Raw genomic sequence first — 25,613 nt, 5'->3', positions numbered from 1 at the left:
TACGACGCATTTTTTTCAAATTTAATTCTAACTGCCATGTATGTATGTGTGTAAAGTATGTGTTAATGATAATACGTGGATTAGATCTTTAAATGGTTGCTTTTAAAAATAAAATTACTAATAACTACATGAAAAACATCAAAAAAACATATTTATGGGTTTGCGGCATAATTTGAAACATATAGGAGCAAGGATAAATTACATGTCTTTGTTTGGCATACCTGGTATGATACTGGATTTATATACACGTAATTTTGCTCTGGAATGGTAGTAGTTTTACTTCGGGTAAACTGAAAATATGAATACAGTTAAACTATTTAATTTTTATGTATAAATATTGTACATCTCATATACAAATGTAATGCATTTATCACGATAGCGTGAAGTCAAAAAAGGCACCAAGGCGTCAGTGCTAGAGTTCGGCGCAAGCACTTTCGTCGTCTTTCGTACACAAACCAAACGACTCGGCTGTCAAACTAAGCTTTTCTCGAATTCAATTTATAATACTGGTCTAGTCAGTTGAGGTTGAACTAATATTTCTTTGGCTCCTATTCTGTCGTCATGAATCATATTAGTAATGCAATTCCCTAAATTGTATTCATAAGAAAGGGAGTTCAAGAGGCTGCTGCGGTGAAATTAGTTTTGATTCTTCAAATTTCAGCTTCAAATTTTGTATACTTGTGTGTGCTTTGGTTCAACTAAAGTTTATTCCATAGCAAGGCCACCTTTTCATTTGACGACATATTATTAAGAGAAATTTTGCGAATAAGTATGTTTACTGCTCAATTTACTCGTGAAGGCGAATTAGATTTAGATTATTACCCCGCGAGCCGCCAGAGGAGTATATCAGGGGGTGCCTCACACAAGAAACTTCACTTATAATAAACTATATTGGTCTCTCTAATATTACATGGGAAGAAAGGCCAGAAATAAGTATCGATTTGCGTAATTAACTCCTTAGATTGCTACTTCGACGCTTCTCCAAGGTGGCGTTCGTTATTAAGTGGAATAATTACGTCTTCTATTACGTTCGACTCGGAACCGACCAATTTTTCAAAGAGCTTTCTTCGGTACGTTGATCTTCTCTCTATGAGCGCATTTCACTGGAGGCTATTTTTTTGTCATAGCCGAAACGTTGCTATCAAACCTGAAATCACCACTAACTAAAAGAGCCGCTCTACGCTGGATTTCTAAATCTGTGACTCGTCCTACTTCATGAGGATCCCAAACTGCGCAGTAATATTCAACTCTGGGCAGAACTAACAAAGAATCAGCTATTTCTTTGACTTTTGGTGGGCATCCTCTCAGAATTCTGCTATTTTATCTTTGCATTATATTCCCTTTTCCTATTGTATCCCGAATATGATCTATGAATGATGATGTCTTCGCTTAACCAACTCACGGCTCCGAGTATAATATCTGCGCAAGTGCTTCAAAGTGCGCAAAATAAATACTTAAAAATTCTGCCTGTTTTTTTACGAATGCTTCTACAATTCACTACAGTAATTTTTACCACGCATTAATTGATCCGCCGCAGGCGCGTTTCAGCTGTACCGGTGAAATAATTTATCCCAACCAGCCAGTTGAGAGTGGTATAATACTGCGCACAGGTGCATATGTTGTGTAAGTAGCGTTGTGTTTGTGTGAGCAGAAACTTAGAATTAATATTTTAAAATGACAGACACTAAAATATACATATTTTTATTTACAAGAATTGCCACGAGAAAAAATTTCCCTGGATCGGGAATGGAACCACGGACCTTTGGCTTTCCGGCCCAATGCCGGGCCAATGCGCAGACCACTACGCTATCCAGATAGCGTAGGGGTCTGCGCATTTTTTCTCGAGGCAATTCTTGTATATTTCACCGCCGTTAACGCGGCAGGGTTAGATATATTACAAATACACATTTTTGCCTTTTTTAGTTGTTTTTTTTTAACGTTCAAGGCTCTCGTATTTCATAATTATCTTCGCTGGTGGCTATATTTTTCCTAAGCTGATAAAGGCACTATTCCTTTTGTCGACGGGTTCGATTTCTTGAATTATTTCCAATACGTTCTTTTCATTCAAAGAATTATTGTGAATATTACCCATTGTTAGAAAAAGCTTTGCTCCAAGGAAATGCACAATATCAGAAAAATCGTGACCGGATGACTTATAAATCAGTAAACTGGAGTACTTCCAGATGCGGGAAACAAAGTAAACTTCAGAAACGGAGCTTGAAAAGGAAGAAGGCAAAAGGAACGTTACGGAACCTTCGCATTTGCCTCATTGTCAGGACCCTCCCGCGCCCCGCTGCCGCCCCCTTGGCACTTTTCGCCCCCATAGATTACAGCAACGGCCCCCAGGGGGCGGTAGCGCCCACTTTGGGAACCACTGGTCTAAACGGTCGCATGACGTCAAAATGGGCAACATTTTCGCCCTGAAATTATCACCAATAGGGTAGTTTCCTTCATCAAAGAAAACGGAAGGCATCGATTGCGATTCGTTACCCACCATTAGCGTATTCATAATATACAAATTATTTGGTTTTAGAAATACCGGTTTAGACGAATGGCAACGGTCAATTTTATCCTCATTTGAAAAAGGCCAGATTGGCGCCCATGCGATTCCACTCCACCTGACGTCTCAGGGACCTAGTTTGTACACGAGTAGATAGGAGTTTTACATCGTCTGAAATTACCAATGCATGCATGAGGCACAGATTTCAGGGAAACATCTCTTAAAAATCACCTATTAAAACTGCCTATGGTCGGAAAGTTTCCTTCGTTTGATAAGGTGTTAATAATCCTTATTTAAGCCAAGCGCTACCTGCTAGCAGGGTACTCTGCTACCTGTTAGTACCCTGCGTCGTATCAGCGCTCAAAGCCTCGCCTCAAGGTCACCTCACACGGCGACAGCTGGAACCAGACTGACGTCACACGGGCTTTACCCATCATTCATAATTAGCCGTCGCGTTTTCGCGCGCTTGAAAATTTTCACTTTTCATTTCATCGCGAAAAATAGATATCGTCATTTAAAAATCTAAAAGCGTGAAATGCGTACTCCAGGTGTAATAATCTTTCGATTTAAGCAATAAAAAAATAATAGGATACCACCCTATTGCTAAAAGTACCTACGGACTCTCCATTCCCGGACAAATACTGCACCCGCGCTCATCGATTTCAAGCTTTGTCAAGTCTGCCAAGAGTCAGTACCCTATGCGCCTCTACTGGGTCAATTTGTGTGTAAATGGTCACAAACAGTGGCGCCGACTCCAAGGGGCCTGAGGGGGCCCGAGCCCCCTCAAAAATTCGTTCTGGGTGTGAGGAAAAATTGTGTCAGGCTTGTCGATTTTCCCCTGATTGCCCAGATATCGAGATTCGAGTTATCAGGGTTCTAATGTTGATCATATGGCTCTTATAAAATGCTTAAAAACTTAAAACTAGCTACCAATAAAATTTCCCGGGGCAAGATCCCCGCTTCGGCCCCCCCCCCCCATATTTTTTTTTGTAAGACGGCATCCCTGGTCACAAATGCAACAAAAAGAAGAAAATTTCGCCCTATAAAAACCGGGAAATAGTAACAATTATGCCTGCCAACGCTTTAATCGACCAACGATCTATTCCCTGAAAAAACTATAGGAGACCATTAAGCTATGTCAGGAAGAGAGTAATTTTGTAGTTTAACGGTCTGTGTCTCCCAAATACCAAAATAACAAAACAGAAAAGAAATAGAATGGAGAGTAGGAAAACGATGTAAAATTATAGTGTCACTGGCTTCTGACTTCTGTTAGTGGTCTGAAGAAGCCGATTCCGACCCCGGCGAAAACGTCGTCGAAGAATTGGACCAGAGAAGACTCAAGCCCAGAAGACTTGTATCTTCTCACAACCGACCGCGGAAGCTTGCGTGAAGGCCGTTTTACACGGGGCACGGAATAGGGTAGTTTCCTTCATCAAATAAACGGAAAGGCATTGATTGCGATAAGTTACCCACCATTTGTGTATTCATAACATACAAATTATGTGGCTTTAGAAATACCGGTTTAGACGAATGACAGTGGTCAATTTTATTCTCAAAGGCCAGATTGGCGCCCATGCGATGCCACTCCACGTGACGTCACAGGGACCTAGTTTCTATACGAGTAGATAGGAGTTTTACATCGCCTGAGATTACCAATGCATGCATGAGGCACAGAGCTCAGGGAAACATGTATTAATAATCACCTATTAAACTTGGCAAAGGTCGGAAAGTTTTCTTCGTTTGATAAGGTATTAATAATCCTTATTTAAGACAAGCGTTACCAGCTAGCAGGGTACTCGGCTACCTGCTAGCATCCTGCGTCGTATCAGCGCTCAAAGCCTCGCCCCAAGGTCACCTCACACGGCGGCAGCGGGAACCAGAACGACGCCACACGGAGTTTTCCCGGCATTCATACTTAGCCGTCGCGTTTTCGAACGCTTGAAAATATTCACTTTTCATTTAATCGCGAAAAATAGTAATCGTCGTTAAAAAATCTAAAAGCGTTAAATACATACTCCAGGAGTTTCTTTTTCCAGGAGTACTCATACTCCAGGAGGAGATCTTTCGATTTAGGCAATAAAAAATTATAGGAAACCACCCTACTGCACAGGTTAGGGCTGCATTTATTTCTAAAAAGGCGTGGAATTGCGCGAATGCATTAACGAAATTAGAACAGGGGCTATTTTGCCGTCTCGCATCCACGCATTCTCGCATGTGTTCTAGCAATTCACCGCTTTACACGACGCAATTTTGATTGCGCCTTCGCTCGTGCATCAGATTGCGCTCAGCCAATCAGAACGCACGGCAACTAACAGCTATTGAATGCCACCATTGGCTTTCCATTGATTTACAGTTGTAAATACGTAGATTGGTGGACTAAGCGATGGAAAAATGGACGGTGGGAACGACCGTGGGATTCTGAAAATGATGGGCGAGCGATCGATCCCCTGAAAACCAATCGCTGGACCCCTGAGGGACGAAAGTATGATCGTGTGATTCGGGCGTAACAATAGGGTAGTTTCCTTCATCAAAGAAAACGAAAGGCATTCATTGCGATTCGTTACCCACCATTAGTGTATTCCAAATATACAAATTATTTGGTTTTAGAAATCCCAATTTAAACGAATGGCAATGGTCAATTTTAATCCCAATTGAAAAAGGCCATATTGGCGACCATGCGATGCCACTCCACGTGACGTCACAGGGACCTAGATACTATACGAGTAGGTAGGAGTTTTACATTATCTGAGATTACCAATGCATGCAGGAGGCACAGATCTCAGGGAAACATATCTTAATAATCTCCTATTAAAATTACCTAAGTTCGGAAAGTTTCCTTCTTTTGATTGGGTAATAATAATCCTTAATAAAGCCAAGCGCTACCTGCTAGCAGGGTACTCTGCCACTTGATAGCAGCCTGCGCCGTATCAGCGCTCAAAGCCTCGCCCCCTCACCTCACACGGCGACAGCTGGAACCAGAAATACGTCACACGGACTTTTCACAGCATTTCTACTTAGCCGTCGCGTTTTCGCGCGCTTGAAAATTTTCACTTTTCGTTTAATCGCTAAAAACAGATATCGTCATTCGAAAATCTAAGAGCGTGAAATGCTTATTCCAGGAGTAATAATCTTTCGATTTAGGCAATAAAAAAATAATAGGAAACTACCCTATTCCAAAAATGTAAAAAAAAATTCCATTCACCTCAAAACTGGCACAAAAGCAGACCGATTAAGACAGCCGCCACCGGGTTGTTACTCTCGCTCCTACTAATGCATAGGCGTCTTCCTCCGTGGCACTTGCATTGCGAGGCTGCTTGCGGTCCACGTAACCCGCCGTGATTTGAACGCAGGAGAGATGAGCACCAGAAGGACAGAATGAGGCACTGAACACACTTCCTGGAGGATCACATCTTCGAAAGACTACCCTGGGAAAGCAACGGGACAACTAGCCAGACAGCCTCCCCCACAAAATACGTCTTCCCCACCCGGTGAAAGCGAAGCATTCGTTGTAGATCTGTGTCGTTCATGAATGAATCGTTCAAAAATGAACGATTCAAGGGCATGAACCGAATCAATGCCTTCTTAAAAGCTTTCAAGCCGTTGCTGTTGAATTTGGCAACGCCGCAATAGCGGATTAGGTAGTCCTATCCGTCCTACGGTGGTCCGATTCTCTTATAGCCAAGCATTGTCTACACAAGTAGCAAAGAATGCGCAGAGGCGCCAAAAATTACGCTGCTGAACATATTTTGTCTAGAAAGCATAAATGGTTTAATTAATTACTGATTATTATGGAGAAAAACTTTGGAAATAATGTATAAGTAACATTCGGAAGAGTTTCAGAGTAGGTTCTGGAGTACTTCGTATTTCTTACCTTTGAAGAACTCTGCAGATGCCAATTTGAGGATCGCAAGGGAATGCCTGGATTTAGATGTAATACTCAGAGGAAATACACATTTTATCTGAATTAAGGAAAAGTTGTAAAATTATAAACACGCCAAAGCAACAGGTAATAGGCAAGCTTCTCCGATGCAAGACCCGAAAGACAGTTATGTAAAAGAAAACAAGTACATTTTCAAGAGTTATTTTATTAGTTTTATAAGTTTTGTATTAACAAGGATACACAAGTATTGTATTTACAAAGGCGAATTGTTCTCTTTCACACACTAACTGGTAAGAGTCTGAATTTTCCTTATGTTGCTCGATCACTTTTTCTCGAACGCTTCGTCATTTATAAACTTAGCGTAATTATTTAACAAAATATTGCAGAAAATAGAAATTAATTATTTGTGAAATGGGTCCCACCAATTTATGTGAAATGGGTTAGCTTAAGAAGGAAGTGACCGAATGAATTGAATCTACATTTTCCACTCGAATCGTTCAAAATGAACGATTTAATGGAAGATTCAAATCTACCAAATCCAAATCGTTCAAAATGAACGGTTTATTTGGTATATTCAAATCTGCAGAATCCAATTCGTTCAGTAAGAACGATTCGAATTCACTGCGATTATGCGGCTACCCATGAAAGACTGTGAATATTCATTAGAATCTGACTAATGACCATACAGTCTGGCAATAAAAATGAACTCTTCACCATAATTACTAGTGATTTGACTCGCAGGTATATGCGGTATGTATTATAGTGCTACGGAACTAAATATACAGTGATTTCGTAGATCGTGATGAAAGCTTTTTCACGGAGTAATCAGTGCTATAAGTATTCTTCTGCCTGTATCAGTAAAATGAAAATTCTTAAGGCACGGAAATTTTTTAGATGGTATTAAAATGAATTCTTCACTCCCACCATTAAATGTTTTAATAAGTACGAAAGTCTTTCAGAAATAGTTGCATGCAATGGAACAGTTAAAAATATCTCTAATCTGACGGTCGTTTAAGAGTTATTTACATTAAAGGTAATTGCATTTCACAATTAATTTATCGTGGACTACTAATTTTGTAAAACATAATATTCAGACAAATCGAATAGGTTTTAAAATCTTAATTTATTAGGAATTCCTTGAACAATTTATTAGAGATATCTTTAAAATAAAAAAGAATAATCACTTTGAATTGCTCTCCATCGTGATATTTGAAATGCAGAATGCAGTAAGTTGACAGATTCTCATGTATTCAAGATTCAGCTGGTTTCGATATTCATATGGATTTGATGTTAACATGGATTCGTGATTTCCATGGTCCATTCGGTTCATTATGAAAGAACCGACTCAAAGAACCAATTCAAATAACCGAATCAAAGAACCGATTCATTGTCATGAATCAAATCCCATAAACCGAATCCACAAAATGAGCCGAAATTCCCATCTCTTCAATCTTTTGTGCTTTCGTCCGCAGCTGCTTTGAAGAGGCAGGGGATGGGGAACTCCTCAAGACGTTCTCCTGCGCGCTGTTAGGGGTCGACACCTCCTTGAGGTGGCCAACAAGGTCAAGCGTCACGGAGGGCGCTAGAGGAAGGCGGGAGACCTTGAACTGGGCATGAGAGGCACTTAAAATATAACCGGTATTATTGTGGTGCAGTGGCGCTGCGAGGGGGGGGGGGTTTAGGGGATAACCCCCCCCAGAGCTCAGAGAAATTTTCAAGAAAGTTTAATCCATTTTACTTAATTGGATTGATATTACTAATAGAATAGTGTAAGGATGAATAAAACATCTCTCAGATACCCGTAAAACTCACCATTTTGAACCATTCATCTTTCAAATTCCGCAATTTATTAATCTCGCACCTACCGCTTATCCTGGTGGGTATTCCATACACCCCACACACACCGGTATTAGTTGCACCTGAACCTCCCCCTGACTTAATTCCTAGCTGCGCCCCTGTTGTGGTGAGCATTAAAAAGCCATAATAGTATTCCTACGGTAGTACCGGCGCAAAAATACCAGCATACCGATACTTTAATTATTGATAAAATACGTAAATTAGTTTAAAATAAGCGTTCGCATTACCCAAATTCTCCGGTATTTGGCCAAATTAGAATACCAGGCAGAAAGAATACACTGAAAAGTCATCGAAAGGCATTTTTTTGTGGAAACTCGTCAGGAAAATATATTGGAGGCCCGATTATCTGAAAGGTAATAACGACGTAGTTGTCGAAGTCAACGTAAGGCAGATGATATGGGTGCATACGTTTCACGTTTTGGTGTTCTCCTGGTATATTTATTATGTGAGAAGTTCTCTCGGGAACTCCATCATGCGAGTGCTTTCCCTACAGCCAGCGTTTTTTGTCAGACTCTGGCACCGTCATCAGAAAGTCTTCTACCATGATCTTAATAAATAAATCTTTATTATTCAAAGACCTGACGATGCCAGTCTTACACAGGATACATAGAAAGAAGGCACTCAATAGGGTAGTTTCCTTCATCAAAGAAATCGAAAAGCATTGATTTCGATTCGTTACCCAACATTAGTGTATTCATAATACACAAATTAATCCCAGTTCAGACGAATTTTAATGGTTAATTTTAACCTCATTTGAAAAAGGCCAGATTGGCGCTCATGCGATGCCACTCCACGTGACACCACAGGGACTTATTGTTAGATTCAATGCGAGTAGTCAGGAGTTTTACATCGTCTGAGATTACCAATGCATGCATGAGGTACAGAGCTCAGGGAAACATTCCTTATTATTCACCTATTGAAATTGCCTAAGTTCGAAATAATTCCTTCGTTTGATAGGGTATAAATAATCCTTATTTAAGCCAGGCGCTACCTGCTAGGAGCCTGCATCGTATCGGCGTTCATAGCCTCGCACCAAGGTGGCCTCACACGGGCTTTTCCCAGCATTCATACTTAGCCGTCGCGTTTTCGCGCGTTTGTAAATTTTCACTTTTCCTTTAATCGCGAAAAATAGATACCGTCATTTAAAAATCTAAAAGCGTGAAATACGAACTCCAGGAGTATTTATCTTTCGATTTAGGCAATTAAAAAAAATAGGAAACCACTCTATTGGTGCCAAAAAAGGCTAATTAATATTTGAATTTTTCTTCTATCTTCGTGAGTAAAAATATTTTTAACCTCGTCTAATGCAAATCACTTGATGGTACGATTTTACATTGCTAGATTTGGTGTCAGCCATGCATAAAATACTGCCATTAAATAAATTTCGATGTGGAGATCACAGTACCGTTTTGTTTGGAGAAATAAAGAAATTTTTGCGATTCAATAACATCGATTTTTTTCCTTTTGTGGTATGAAATATCTTCTACATCAATAATGATGACACTTCCCTCAAACTCATGGTTTTCCAAAAGAACCGTAAAACGATCAGAAAATAAGAAAGCATGCTAAGAAGAATACCCTATAAGTCATTGTAATGTACAACATTTTGTGTGAATTATCGTATTTCTTTAACTCGTAACGACGTATCCTAACAGTGAATATAGAATTTAATATTGTTATCATAGTTTTATGTAGAGGTATTTTTATAGCTTGCTAATAGTCAAGTTAAGTCTTAATCGTCAGTCTTTGCCTATTGTGACAGTTGTGCCGCGGGTTAAGCAGTGGGTCTAGGTTCGTCGTGATAAACTATTGGGCTCCAGTACGGGATGCTGAGCAAGGGAGAAAGTATTCCGCCCGTACTCGGAATTATACCAACTCCCGTGTAGGGGAATGTAATTCCCTCAGTAAATCGGGAGGGTCGCGCCAGCGATCAAAACACTCCCTTTTCATCACCGGGAATAAGGGGAAGGGAATCGGGATGAAAAAAAAACTAATTGTAAGATATAGACTGGCCACTCACCAAACAGAATGGGCTTACTCGAAGCGAGAATCTGAACAGCAGGTCACTCGCCAAAAAAACAACGCTATTAAAAACTCACTGACAATGGCAGTCCTCGCCCTCGGGTCTCCTTCGAACGACTGCCCTGCGTTAGTGATGAGCGATATATCGCTAACTGTGATTGAATCACCGTTACTGAAAAGTAGCAGTCACTGTCGGTGATTCAATATTCGAAATCACTGTGATCGGTGATTCGATCACTGGATTCGGTGAAGATAGCTCTGGCTGCTACCAAGTGATATGCGATATATCGCCACCTGTGATTGAAGAGAAGTAGCCGATCACTGCCGGTGACTAAATCACTAAATCACCAAATACTCGAAATCACTGCGACTGTGAATACGGTGAAGTTAGCTTCGGCAGCTACCATGATGCTACCAATAGTAATATAAGGATGTCTTATTCATCTTTTGTGATAAATAAGTCATTTTGTACGAAATATACAGCTAAAGGTTTGAATTATGATGGTTTGATTATAAAATATGTTGAAAAAATGCTGACGGGATTTTAATGATTGCCCCTAATCAATTCTTTTACCACATCAAATTTACTTAATTATCGTAATATAAACTCGGAATCAGAACTATTCCCTCAAAAAAAAATTTGCCTAATTTTACAATTTTCTATAAGCTTATTCGTTCCTTTTGAGGAGAGCTCACTCCTTGGAATTGGACAAAGTAGCAGGAATAGCAGCGCCACAAATCACCGCCTTCCTAAGAGTGATTCACCTCGGTGATCGCAATCACAGTTAAGAATCACCGTTACTGATGAGTAGCAGTCACAGGTATCGAAGAGATCGGAAAATCACAGTTCCGCTCATCACTACCTCACCGGCTCACCTCTTCTCTCTCGCCCGGTGCGCCACCACCGCGGTCGGGGGTGGAATATAATGAGGACAAAAGAAGAGCGGCGAGCGCAGTAGCGTTGGGACGGGCAGCCGTCACACTGTTAAAAACAATAAGCAGACTTTTTTTTGCAGAAAATGCGGCACATGCACAATTCAGCCTGTGAGAGGGGGAGGCTAACATCCCCACAGCTAGCCTCCTCCTTGAATCTCCCTCCCTCCTCCCACCCATGAACACCGCGGAAGACCCTTTGAGATATACGAATACAATTCAACGATTGGTAACGAAGGGGCGAGCAACATTGTTCCTATTCTTCCGCCACCTTTCTTGTTTTATGACTCTTATCATGATGGATTAATTCAATGAATCTGCAGAATTCAAATGCCATATTGACATTTCGTTTGACATTCCGGAAAATAGGACCTTTGATATATTCCGGAGGGAAGCGAAAAATGACGATTCGTCTGGTGTATGTATGCAATCGGGAATCCCCATTAATGTCGATAAAAATTCCTATTTTTGCACTTCCAAGGCATTTAATTACTTAGTCTTTAATAGCATATGCCCACAGCGTACTAAGCACATTGCCTGCCACCATGTAAGTAATTTTTTGATCACCCCAGGCCAAGTATGGATTATTGTAGGAATGTGTATAAAATGTCATTGCAAACATGAATATACATGTTTTTCTTGTTTATTATGGTTTTATTACCTTTCTATGATACACGTAAAAATACATGATGCAAAAATGATACACGTAGCCCAGCACTTGCCTTTTTTTTACTTTTTTTGCTTCCCAGGCCATGTGTATCATTTTAGCACACACACATAAAAATGCATATATTCGTTTTATTCGATCATTGCATGTTTATATTTATTTTTTGAAGTGTACAAACTTGATTTATAAATTATTAGGGTTTCCTAATAGGTAGAAGTGCGTGAAATTTGCGAGACGCGATATCGTGAAATATGGCAAAATAACGCGAAATATCGCGATATTTCGCGTTATTTTGCCATATTGCATGCCTTTCACGGTACATCAAATCTTATTCATTGGAAAAAATGACCGATTGCCCCCATTGCATTATATTGCATTAGTTCCCATTGGAATGCTTTCCGAAGGGGCCCAAGAAGCAAGGAATAAGCATATTGGGCCCTAAGGAATGAGAAAATTCAAAGAAAATCACGCGCTAAAATACTCAAGAAAGGTCACAATAAGAGATGTTTTTAACCTAGTATAAGTCTCATCTGATCCTTATGTTTCCAGTATTGCTTCGTTGCACACAAGGCATTGTTATTCCGTCTCGATGGATCTCAGACAGCTTCTCAGGTAACCAATATTACCTGTGCCTTATGAAATGAGTAATGTTAAAGATATGGAGGACATGGAGGCGGTAAATGTCGGAGATGAAGAGAGTTTGTAGAGTAATAATGATGAAAGTGACTAATATTCCGCAGTTTAATTTCTGTGAAAAACGATTTTATGTGTAACTCCTGTGTTTAGGAGTGTAGTTTATTAGTCCATTAAAATAAGAAAAGCGCATAACTATAGAATTTTGGATGATTTTCTGCATATTTTTTCTAAGTGTTGAGTAAAATGAAATTATTTTGTAAATTAAATTTAATTTTTTTCATAAAAACCATCTTGAAAATACCTATGATAGTGTTATTTTGTGTTTTTGTCAACAATTTGGTAATTCTGAACGTTTTCACGACAAAAGTTCTAAGTTTTTTGGGAGAAATAATTTTTTTCCGCTAGATTCGCATTTGCAACCACTGTGCGACCGCATATTCGGTCTTCGCGATCGCTTGAGGGTGCTCGGGGGGACGAGGTAAGCGGGGGGGGGGGGGGGGCAAGCCATGCTCAAGTGGGCGATTAGAGCAGACTCATCACGAAGCGAGTGCGCACGCGCATATTTGGCGCTCAGGATACTAGTCCATCAATGCATTCAGTGCCATTTAGCAGCATTCATTTGAACTTCATGCACTTTTACATCCTCGTTATCTTCTCCAATGCACACTCTGGATATATAACCACCAGCCGCCTGATAATTATTGATAGTCGTGGGGTTAATAAAGGTGAAACAGTTCTTGTACCATTTTTTCAAACCTGGCCATTAGAGATAATTGTTTTTCGCACACGCACTGGAACGAAATCGTTGGTGCTTTTCATCACGAGGAATAAATTTCCCACCTTTTTTTTAAGGCCAAGTATAAAAAATTTGAACACTATGATTATCGATCCAATTAATATAATTTTTCTTAACTCAGGGTTATCAAAATGATTTCAAATAGAAATTTATCTGGCAATTAAATGAGAATTGTGATTACTATGAATAGGAATTTTACTCAACGCAGATTTGACAGTAATTAGCCAAAGGAGCACGAGGATACAACTACAGCCACCTTTCCTGCTTATTTTTTCCTCCGTGAATGGATATGTTCAGAAATAAATGGGTAAATAGAGACATCATTTGAATGACTTTATTCTTTTAAAAAAATTCAATATGAACTTTTTCTTTATTTATCTGCAAATATAATATTGAGAGCAAGAATGTCTCGTTTAAAAATGAAAGAGAGTGAGATTACTTCGGACTCGAAGCCTCCCTGATGTTCACCGCAAATACCGCACATAGACATGCTCGTCTAAGGAGCCACGTTCTTTTTTTATATAAACGGTGGGTCTTAATAAGAATCTACAGACGGGAGAAACCTCGTCATGGAGCCCGAAAGAAAACCCTCCGAGTGCTCAACGTGTGCGTGGACGTGATTTTCCTCAGTTCTTTCTATTCACAAATCTTAATTCCGATCGGGCTAATGTTCCAAAACGTTTGACTACAACTGCGGTTGCTCAGTCGCGTTGTAGTGCAATAGTCTTCGTCGGCTCTTGGTGCCGTGAGGGCAAAGGATGCAGGTGGCTTCATGTGCCAGCCTTCCAAGTTTTTGCATGCTACTAAAACGGAAGTACCGACATAACTGTGGCGAAGAGGGATCGCGTTCGTGTGGAGGCTTGAGTGTTGGCTTCCCAACATGTGGGCTCGGGTTCAAAGGCTGGTGGTGTTAAAGAATTTTCAGATTCCTACTCGAGTATTGCGTGGAGGATATTTCAAGCGCAACACTACGTCCGTCGGACAGGACGTAAAACCGTGGTCCTCTTGACGCCTTTCGTTAAGAGCATGCTGACGCCTGAATCCAATTTATCTAAAGAGGCGGACGATGGACGAGTATAATCATTTCCATATACATTTGGAAAATGAACCGCCAAAGTTTTATTTGGTAATAGTGGAACACAGAGTAGAACGGGGGCCGGGGCAGAAGGGGGTTTGGGTTTTTCTTGCGACTAGGAGTTGCTGTCAACTATCATAGAGTATTCAAAATAGATAAACCTGTTATTGCTCATCCTCTGCAGCCATGTCAGTTTAGTTATCTGAGCGTTAAAATGTGAACTAGAGTTGTGTGAATTTTAGCCGTTGTTTTCTAACTTCGGAAGATCTTGTATCGATGTTAGGTCATATTCAAGCGTTTAAATTATAGTAATTCTTGGTATGTGTTTGAGGTTAAAGTTAGTTTCGTATGACTAAACGTCTAAATAAATGTCATTTTCGGTCAGTCAGTCGGCGTCAGTTCCTATGTAAGCGTAAACGTGTTCTTGGGGCAGAACGGGGAAGGCGGAATGGGGAAGCAAGAAAAAATGGAAAAAAGAATAGGGTAGTTTCCTTCATCAAAGAAAACGAAAGGCAATGAATACGATTCGTTACCCACAATTAGTGCATTCATTATATGCAAGTTATTTGGTTTTAGACATCCCAGTTTAGACAAATGTTAAAGGGCTGCTCGTTTCGTCAAAACTGCAAACCGAAATGCAACCTCAAATATATCCACTTAATATTGAGAAATGTCACCTTTCTTAACAGCTTCCCTAACATAATTTAATTTTACAACAAAATGCTTACTTCTTTCATTTACCATATCATTCTTAGCAATATATATATAGCACCTTGGTTGTCACAAAAAATCTTACAATTCTTAGGGATAAGCCTGTCTTGTTTCATCTCACAAAAGAAAGACTTCATCCACTGAATCTCACACAAGCATTCATAGGCAGCAATATACTCAGCATGAGTGCTTGAACTTGCAACACATTTCTGCTTCCTGCTTTTCCATGATATTGCACCTCCTCCCATGGTAATAACATACCCTGTGATGGATCTAGAATCAGATGCATCCCCGGCCCAGTCCGAATCACAATAGCATGAAAACCTTCCCCCCTTTCTAAAAGCAAGTTAGAAATGACATGTTTACTTCAAATACTTCATGACATGCTTCACTCCATTCCAATTCTGGACTGTTGGGTTACTACAGCATTGACTTGACTTACACACAGCATTTGCTATATCAGGACGGGTATTCGTACTTAAATACAATAGGCTACCAATAGCACTTTGAAATGTCTCCTTGCAGAAACTTTCACCATCCCCTTTCAACTCGAAATTTGCTCCAACTTACAATGGAAAGGTCGTACCTTTACATTCAGACAAAGAAAAATCATTTAGTACTGATTTTATAAATCCCTTCTGGCTAATAATTATGGTGCCACCTTTCGGTCTCTGAAACTGAATTGACAAGAAAGAATCAACAGCACCAAGGTCCTTCACTTATCCATGTTTTGAAATTTGTTCTTTGAAGATGGAAATTTCTTCCTTCTCACCAGTAATCATCTGCATATGTACCGACAATGATTCCTTTCCTTACAAAAACACAGGGGTCACTCACACACTTCATAAACCCTAAAGATAACAGAGTCCCACTGAGAAATTCATACCAATTTCTTCCCGACTGTTTTAGCACATAGAGGCTTTTATTTAATTTACAAACATATATGCCTCTATCTACGTCAATACCTTCTGGTATAAACATGTACACAATTTCATCCAATTTACTATTCAGGTAGGCGGTTAAGGTGCGTTTGGTGGGGCCATGGCAGGGCCATGGAGCAGGTAACCCCAAGATGGGCGTGGCACACCCTCCATAGGGTCCCTAATCCCGAACCCTTTCCTCGACGCGTTCACCCTCGCTGGCATATCTCTTGGACCCTCCCACCGGGGGGCCTCCCTTCCGAAAAGTGACCGCTATGACTGCAATTGGAAATCAATCAATTCACGACCATGGGCAATTTTAATAAGTGATTATTAAGAGACGTTTCCCTGAGCTCTGTGCCTCATGCATGCATTGGTAATCTCAGACGATGTAAAACTCCTATCCACTCGTATAGAAACTAGGTCCCTGTGACGTCACGTGGAGTGGCATCGCATGGGCGCCAATATGGCCTTTTTCAAATGTGGTTAAAATTGACCATTGCAATTCGTCTAAAATGGGATTTCTAAAACCAAAGGATTAGTACATAATGAATACAATGATGGTGGGTAACGAATCGCAATCAATGCCTTTATTTCGTTTTCTTTGATGAAGAAAACTACCCTATTGTTGGACGGAGGATTGAGTAAGTCAATTGGATGTCCTCATACCTCGACTATGACATCTACAAAGTGAACTGAAATTGAAAACTGCGTTCTAAATGCTGAAGCTTATGAGTGCTAATAACTGATTTAAGTGACTAATACTCTGTATAATATCCGTGTAGCAGGGTAAGAGGGGTCCGAATTGTGGCCTTAGCTGGGCCAGGTAAAATAAACCATAAGTCAAGTAAAGACTATTAATTTTTTGCAACTTTTATGATGGTAGACTAGTTTCAGATCACCTGCATCATGGGACGATTTCCAAGATTTTGAGTAATAATCTTAGTTTCTTTCCCTTACCTCCATAATTCTGTCCATTAATATGTGTACTCCAGACCAAAATACTTACATTTATTGATAGCAACGACAACTCCCTCGTTCACACTCAATTACAAATGCCATAATTCACGCAAAAATAGTCACTTACTCATGCAAACTCATTCACACTTAATTATGGCGTTTCGTTCGTACTAAAAAGCACTCATGACACTAAATTAAATACTCTCATTCAGACTTTATTATATACTCTCAGACACACAAAAAATTCCTCCTATCACTTAAATACCACATACCATCAACCACACTAAACTACATCCTCACATCACACTAAATTAAGTACACTCTTTCATACCAATAAATGTATAATATCATCTTCCAAATTGCATTCACACTTTAATGTACACTATATATCATAATAAAAACAGTATCATCGCACTATATCACGTGCTCGCATTCACACTAAATACATATATATATTCACTCTGATCACACTAACCTACGTATACTCATTCACACTTAATTTAATCTCATTCACACTAATTAATAGAACACATCGCCCTAGATTACATACACTAAAATATAAAATATCATGTCAATCATTTAAATGCAGTGATTCACAATTAACCATACATTCTAATTCATACATAGCAACACTATCATCACCATAAATTAATTGCTCTACTTCGTAATAACAAATACAATGTCACGTTGCAAACTTTCATACATTCACACTCACACTACATTACATATTTACATTCATAGCAAACCCTTAAGAAAAATCTACATTGGTTGAGGCTAATGTGCAAAATAAAAATACGAACTTTTGAAATTTATTTCAAAGAGAAACGCAAAACCATTTATTCGATAAAAAAAAGTAAAATAAAACGAAATTTACAATGTCTAGAAATTAAACAATGAAAAAACGTTTCCGTAAATTATAAAATATAATGTGTACTATAGAATTCTTATTTCTCACTCAAACAAATAAAATTGGCAGATTTTGAAAGTTATGCGTGGAAGAATATTTTATATATATTATATTGGAAATAGCAAGACCTAAACATTACCAGAAAAATAAAAATACCATTTTTCAGCCAAACAGATTTAGAAAATAGATTTTTTAAATCATTGTCTCCCTTGTTATACATGCATAAATATAAATTTTGAAATCAGATATTGGCGCACCATTGATTCATATTGATAAAAACAAGGAAAAAACTGACTATTAAATTATACCAAGTCCATAGATTTTTGTCGATGAACATAATTAGTTAAAAGTAGACTATTTTTGATTACTTATAACTCAATTAAACCCATGATTTAAGTGGATGATTACTACAATAAATTATGGCTCTTATATTATGTTTAATTGAAAAATTGTGATGCAAAACCATACACAGAAAAATAACCAAGCAATGCTTCGGTAAGCCTTACATAGTATAAATGGTTAGTTTTAAATTTTTTTCGCCGAAGCGAATGAAGTAAAGAAACTCTCGAAGTGAAATATTATAGTAAATCATATAATTTTATTGGAATTTTCAAGGTTTACAAAAAAAATTGGTTGGACATTGAATTGAAGTATATTAAGTGACGGGCTAATTTAACAAGTGGAATAAGAAATTATTAACAGAAAGAAATTAAATTGAAATAAAAAACTGAACCTCTTACAATTGTGAACAATAGAAATAAATGCGGACACACTCCGATACAAAAGTCACCAACTGCATTAGCCAGCGGAAAGCCATGCGTATAAAAACTAGTTCACCGGTTTTACATTTTGAAACCATAAATGTAGTTTGCAAGAAATCAAAGAATTCGGCAAGTTCTGTGAAAGAAAAATTATCAGGAAAAACTGCCGAGCAAAATTTCGAAAGTTTGTTTTGAATCACCATGGTAACCTCGTTGAAACATGACTTTCCGCTGTTACACCCCCTCTCCACGTTGAGGACGCAGTTGGATTTGAGGGGGACATGCACTACTCTACCATCTACTGTCTACGCTACCCAAGATCTACGATAAAAAAACAAGCACTACTTCAGCCATCGCATAACATGGCTTCCTCCAATGAAAAATAAATGGCACTTTCATTCACACCAAATATATTAAACCTTCATTCACACATTACGTAGCACAAGGTCATTCGCAATATAAACATCACACCATCATTCACGCACATATATCGATAATAAACGCTTAATTATAATAAATAATCCCCTCTCATTCACACTCAATAACACAACCTCACCCACACTAAAGTTAAGAACTAAAATCCCACTTACATTAATATCTCATTCACACCAAATATCATACCATCATTCACACGAATAAAATACCTCATTCACTCTAATTATCATACCATCATCCACACGAATAAAATACCGCATTCAGACTTCATAATATAGCCTTATACACTCGAAAAAATATACATCATTCACACGAAATAACATATATCATTCACACTAAATCATATAATCTCATTCACACGAAATAGCATACACCATTCACATCATATAACATTCCACATTCACGCGAAAACCATACCTCATTCACACATATAATAAGATCCATCATTCACACGAAATAGCATACTCATTCAGACTAAATAAGATACCCTCATTCACACGAAATAGCATACACCATTCACATCATTTAACATTCCACATTCACGCGAAAAACATACTTCATTCACACAAAAAAAACATAGCTCATTCACACGAAAAAAATACATCAATCACACGAATAAACATACGTCATTCACACGAAATAGCATACCTAATACATATCATATAATATTTCACATTCACACCTAATAACATGCCTCATTCACTAAAATTAGCATACCTCATTCATACGAAATAGCATAGGTACCTAATAGGGAAGTACACTAGTGTTTCAAATGCACCAAACACATTTTTTAAATTAGAGTTCAGAATAACATAATGTCGTAAAACCACAGTTTAAATCCTAATAGTGAATACTTGATTCGAGATGACCGTCCCAAATATGGAAAAATTCAAAGGCCGCTAAAACGGGTGTCCATGTTGAATATTGGCCGTGACGTCACAAGGCAGTAGCAGAAGGCAGCTTCCACGCCGTTTAGTTCTACCACTATTATTGCATAGAAAAATTACCGAATTTGAGGGTATCCGTTTTTTGCTGTCATAAAATATCTTCAGAATATATATGTGGCTGCTTCTCTTTTGAGTAAATGACTTCATCATTGCGTAATATATTAATATTCATTTCTGTGTCAACATCAAGTTTGGAAAGAGTAGTACGAATAGCACATTGAATCTTTAATAAATAGATGATGGTATTTATTTTTCGCTGGGTATATTTTGGCACAATGCCGTTTATCATGCCAAAACGTTTTTGTAAGAACCGAGTCAAACTAATAAACCTATTTCAGACGTTTGCTGCAAGACTTATTCGTTGCGTATGGCCGGCCGGAACGTTCGCCCTTCGCAACTAGAATCATGGGATGTTAGCCTTATTTCCGTGCTGGCTGATTGTTGCAATGGTTCGCTGTCCACGATGGGTTCAAGAAAAGATAATCTTGGTTGGGAGAAGGAAAATTCCAACGATTTATTAATGGTATACCAAACTTTGATGTATTTATGGTCACTGAATTTTTGAAAAAGGAGGACAGGTTCAACGCTCCATAGAAATGCGAGACGTTAAGGCTAACAAGGGGAGACCACGTACCTTGCTCCATCTTTTTCAATTAGGGCCTTAGTTAGGCTGTAATTAATTAATTTTCATGCGTTACTTTTTACAAGTCATATATATAAATTCAAAATATCCTTCATTACTTAACGGGTCGATTGGGGTAGTGGTAGATAGTGCGATCTCCAAGATATTCCCACATTTAGGAATAGGGTTCAAGACTGCGTTATGGCATTATTTTTTGTTGTCTTCATTGTGATCATACGGCGTCAAGTTTATCATTAATTATAATTGCAGCAATCATTGACATGAGACAATTTTTTTATCATCATAATGGCGTTTAGGTATTTTAGCAGTGTCATTACAAACGCAGAGATACGATGACTACAAGGGTTGGTGTGCGCTAAAATGTCAATTTTTTCTTTGCTTATACTGACCAACTTCCACATTAAAAATGAAAACCACTCTTGCGAGAGCACATACCATTAAATGCTCGCGGCAAGCAACAATATGCGTACAGGCATAATTAATAAGAACACAAAGCGAATATAAAATGCCATATATCTCGAACACTTGTAATTCACATTACTCCAAAGGGAGTTTACTTACTCAGTACCTTCCTACCTACCAGTTTACCTCAGTAGCAGTGCTAAAAGAACCATTCCGAAATATAATTTCAATTAACAAATAGGATGAAATAAAAGTTGATAACCCTGGACCGGGCGCGCTGGCGTACAAAATACGTCGATCTTTGAAAACCAAGGATTTCAACATTGTACGTACATTCTGGGCTAGAATGGTCTCGTGTATTCCTACAATGTACTTTGACTGCCTATATTGCGAGTTTTCAAAGTTCGAGGTATTGTAGCTAATGTTTTAGATCAGCAAGATAAACCCGTCACCAGTGGAGTACAAATTACGCCGCGCGACCTGCCGTGTACCTTTATATCTGTATCACCTATAAATGTACTAATTTCAACAAATAAAGATTAACTTTAACAAAAATCGTTTGTTATCATATATGCACATATCATGGGCAAAGTACGCATTTTGCCCGGTCGTCTAAAATAACAGTCGCGCCATAACTCTTTAACCAAACTACTTTCAGTTTATAAATTACGTAGGACTACGCGGAAGATGCTATATTTTGACTCAACACACTTTCTGATGTGACTGAGGTACCTATTAAGTAAATTATTATAATATAAATATCAATTTGATCTTACAATACCTTCAAATGATCTTCAAAACAGAATATCATCGATAGGTAAGAGTCAGGAGCAGCCTTGAACCATTTATTCCGTATAGCTTGTGCTCAAGGCACGGGAATGAATATCTTCTCCAGGCTTTTGTTTCGACGTCGAGATGAAATTTGCAACAAAAAATCATTTATAATTCTATTTTGAATTCATGTTTTCGGTACTAGACGACATTTTTAGGAAGCAAACTCCACCGATTCCCGGAAACTCTCGCCGCGCTAAAGAAGGCGACGGAATACAGCGATACTCCACTGGTGACTACTGCCTTGTGACGTCACATCTCAATCAAGATGGAGGCACTGTGTTTCAGCGCAACATGAAATTTTCCGACTTTCAAAACGTTTTAAAGTGCATACCCCAGATGCAGGAATTAAAAGTGACTATACTAATGTTTCTTTTTTAGGCTAAACTTTCAAATTCAGCAATAAAAAGAAATTAGTGCACTTCCCTATTCACTTCTCATAACATTCAACATTAACACGAAATAGCATACCTTAAATGCACTACATATAATATTCCACAATCACACGAAATAGCATACATCATTCGCACAAAAATAGCATACCTCGAATTCACACGAAAGAGCATACCTCATTCACACGAAGTAATGCACTTCACACAAAGTAACAACGCCATTCACAATTAATAACACACACTCATTCTCCATTAAGCACGTTCTCTAACGAATACTGACTCAATTACTCTCATACAAACATACTAAATACCATTCTCACATTCACACTTGATCTCATTTTCACACACTAACCTAATCTCATTCACTCATTGAAACACAAATTAAATCAAATTCATCAATAAATACAAAAGGCACATATACAATCGAAATACGAAACAAAATATAATCTAAATCTTCGGATCGCCATTCTTCATCTCTTGAATCTTCAAATGGGTCATATGTTCCTATATTGTCTTCATCTCTTGACTCTTCAGTTCTTCAGTTCTCGATCTACACAGTTCGTTTCCTTCTTCATAATTGCTGAGTTCCTGAATCACTTCAATTGGTCAATGTAGAGGCGTTCCACGTTTATTTCAATCCTAAAGCTGCTTCTTCAATGTCCAACATTGCGAGCTGCCTCCCTTTCTCCCCCTGGTGATAAAACAAATTATCCAATGTACTCATCCATGAGAAAGAAAGGTCACCTAGTACGGCGCAAACGTTATTATTCTTGAAATAACCAAATGGTAAAGATTAAGAATATAATTGTAAATAAAAAAGGATTTGACTCAAATGATAAGTTCTATAAATAACGGAATTGGATGTCAACATTGAAAAAAATTATTCCGGGTAGTTGCTGAATTTTAGGTTCCTGCTTAAAGTTTATGATATATAAAAATATTAATTTTATGATTCTTGAAAACACAAGCAAAACGGAGACAAGGGTAAAAAAATTAACGAAAATCATTTGAAGAAACTAATTTTCATCTAATGGGGCTTGCAGGATATCTTTTAGGAAACGCAAAAGAAATATTCTCAGGATTAAATAGAAATGGATTGTACAATGATAGGGGAAAATTCAGCTATAATATTTATAGATTCGCCTAGACTTTAGGGTTCATATAGTGAAGTAGAAAATAAAATTGACGCATGTAAGGATTGACTGACATCTTTAAAGTTTGAAAAATTAATAATTTGATATTTTCAAAGTACTAAACCAACAAAAATGTAGCGTACCGATTGGAAAAATTAAGATTCATTGATACACAGTGATAAAATATGATAATCAATGCAATCTTATGATAATATTACAAAAAAATCAAATTGCACCAAAAAACGTACAAAACAAAAGAATGCGAACATCGCGATACTTCCAAATTCACCTATAGTCACGTAGATTGCGCAGTAGTAAATTCAAGCAAATAAGATTTTGTGCACGAAAAACCATTCTTCCTTAGAACACAAGTCATAAATCATCATCTTGGATGAAACGGATGTGAAGGATACGACTTTTATGGAAATTAATATTAATTTTTATTGTCCAACTACTGTGTAATTATTAATTTTATTAGTTAAAAATCTCTGAATACCATTATCAATGCAGGTAAAAATTTAGATTTTGCCAAAAATTAGATGGTGTGACAGGCGTTGTTAGATATTTTCCTGTCCAATATTTTGCGAGATAATATTAAATTTTATAAGTTATTTAGAGTTACATCGTATCTGCTCCCGTCATGTGATTTCAAAAATTTATAGAGAGATCCCATTTTTATACACGAAATTAGGTCCATTTATGGCTACAACGAAATTTTTTCTCAACCACAGCAAAAATCTATCTATGAGCACCTCAAATTATCTATTCCGATAACAACTAGACTTTTCGGTCAGGCACTCCAAAGAGTTCAATTCTCTAGATCAAATTAAAATCACGTACACATTTTTTGTCATTCTAATTTCACAAAGCTGGAAGTAATACTCGTACGACTGGACAACATTTGATAACGTTCTACCGAAAGCGGAGGAGGAACGGATATATCATCACTTGCGACAATGTTTTTGTGAAAATTATTCTTTTTTTATTTATGATACATCGAAGGGAAAATGTAAAGAAATCATAAGAGCATGCAGCGAACTGGATGAGCTATTTGTAAATGCTGCCGATCTTATTTTTAAAAAGTATGGAAAAAACTGAGAAAAAATAGAGCTTTTTAATGAAAATTCGTACGTTTCATGGTTCAATGCTAATTTTCATCAGCAATTGATTCAACTGACAGAGTTATTACCAAACTTATGTTGGGCTGAATTTCGGACATCCACCCTGGCTGAATGAAAAATACTGAAATTAACGGTAAGCGTAAGAGATACTGCAAAGGAGTTGGAGAGATCGGAATAATGCTTTATTTTTTAAATATTGATGCTTCATAAATTAATTCTACTTTCCATGCACTCTAAAAGAAACGAAAAGAATTGAGGAAATGATTAAGTCTCCGAATAAAAATCCGTTATTGCCAGCAGCACTTAAAGTCTCGTTCCAAAGGCAGCAGATCAATTGCAATATACCACAACGAGCAAGTGTAAGAAAAATAATATTACTGCATGCAACGAGAATAAAAGTATCTTATTTCACTTTGTTAAAGATATTCACATAGCACACTTTTAAAATAATTAACGGACACACAGAAGTAGCGTAATAGAATGATTTTCTTACCTTTTGGCGTGATGTCAGTACAGTATAACATTCCAGATAAGCGCCATTTTTCCACCAGCTAACCCCATAATCAACTGCGATGACTTGTAGCTGATGAGAGAGAAACGGGAATTGATTTAATATCCGTGTATAAATTGAAAATTGAAAAGGTGTATGTAAAAGTGATTTAAAGTCATTTCCAATTAAAGTTAGTTTGAGTAGTCAACAGGATAAGTGTTATCTACGAATACAGAGTATTCAAATATATATACAAAAATAAAAATTTATATTCCGAAATATATAAACTTTTGGAATTTCTTAAGGAAAGAGTCGATTTCATAAATAAGGAATGGAAATAAATCACGAATATGAATAAATGATTGCACACATTAATGCAGAGGTTGAGCATTCAAAAAAGGCTTCAAAAAATAAAAAATAAACTGATCATGACGTATACGTGTGACCCGAGGAAAAAAGATCTTTAAACAAAAGGAATTCATTTAATTTCATTATAAAGCTCAGAAAATATAAGATGTAACATGTCAAAGACGCAGCAATAGCTAGGGATGAATACGATATTCAAAATGGTATAATATGCAATACGATTTTAAA

The 25,613-nt window shown here is 37.8% G+C and overlaps 1 protein-coding gene across 1 annotated transcript in view; it reads right to left on the bottom strand.

Moving 5' to 3' along the window:
- Nucleotides 1–5,941, bottom strand: part of LOC124162844 (methyl farnesoate epoxidase-like) — a 43,527-nt gene extending 37,586 nt beyond the window's left edge. Inside the window, exon 1 of the mRNA XM_046539518.1 lies at nt 5,703–5,941. The gene's annotated coding sequence lies outside the window, so the exon portion shown is untranslated. The remainder of the gene's footprint in view (nt 1–5,702) is intronic.
- Nucleotides 5,942–25,613: the final 19,672 nt, after the last annotated feature.

The sequence above is a fragment of the Ischnura elegans genome, chromosome 7, assembly GCF_921293095.1.
Source record: "Ischnura elegans chromosome 7, ioIscEleg1.1, whole genome shotgun sequence".
NCBI lineage: Eukaryota > Metazoa > Arthropoda > Insecta > Odonata > Coenagrionidae > Ischnura > Ischnura elegans.
Note: the sequence above shows the minus strand (reverse complement) of the source record. Positions and strands in the feature narration are given on the sequence as shown.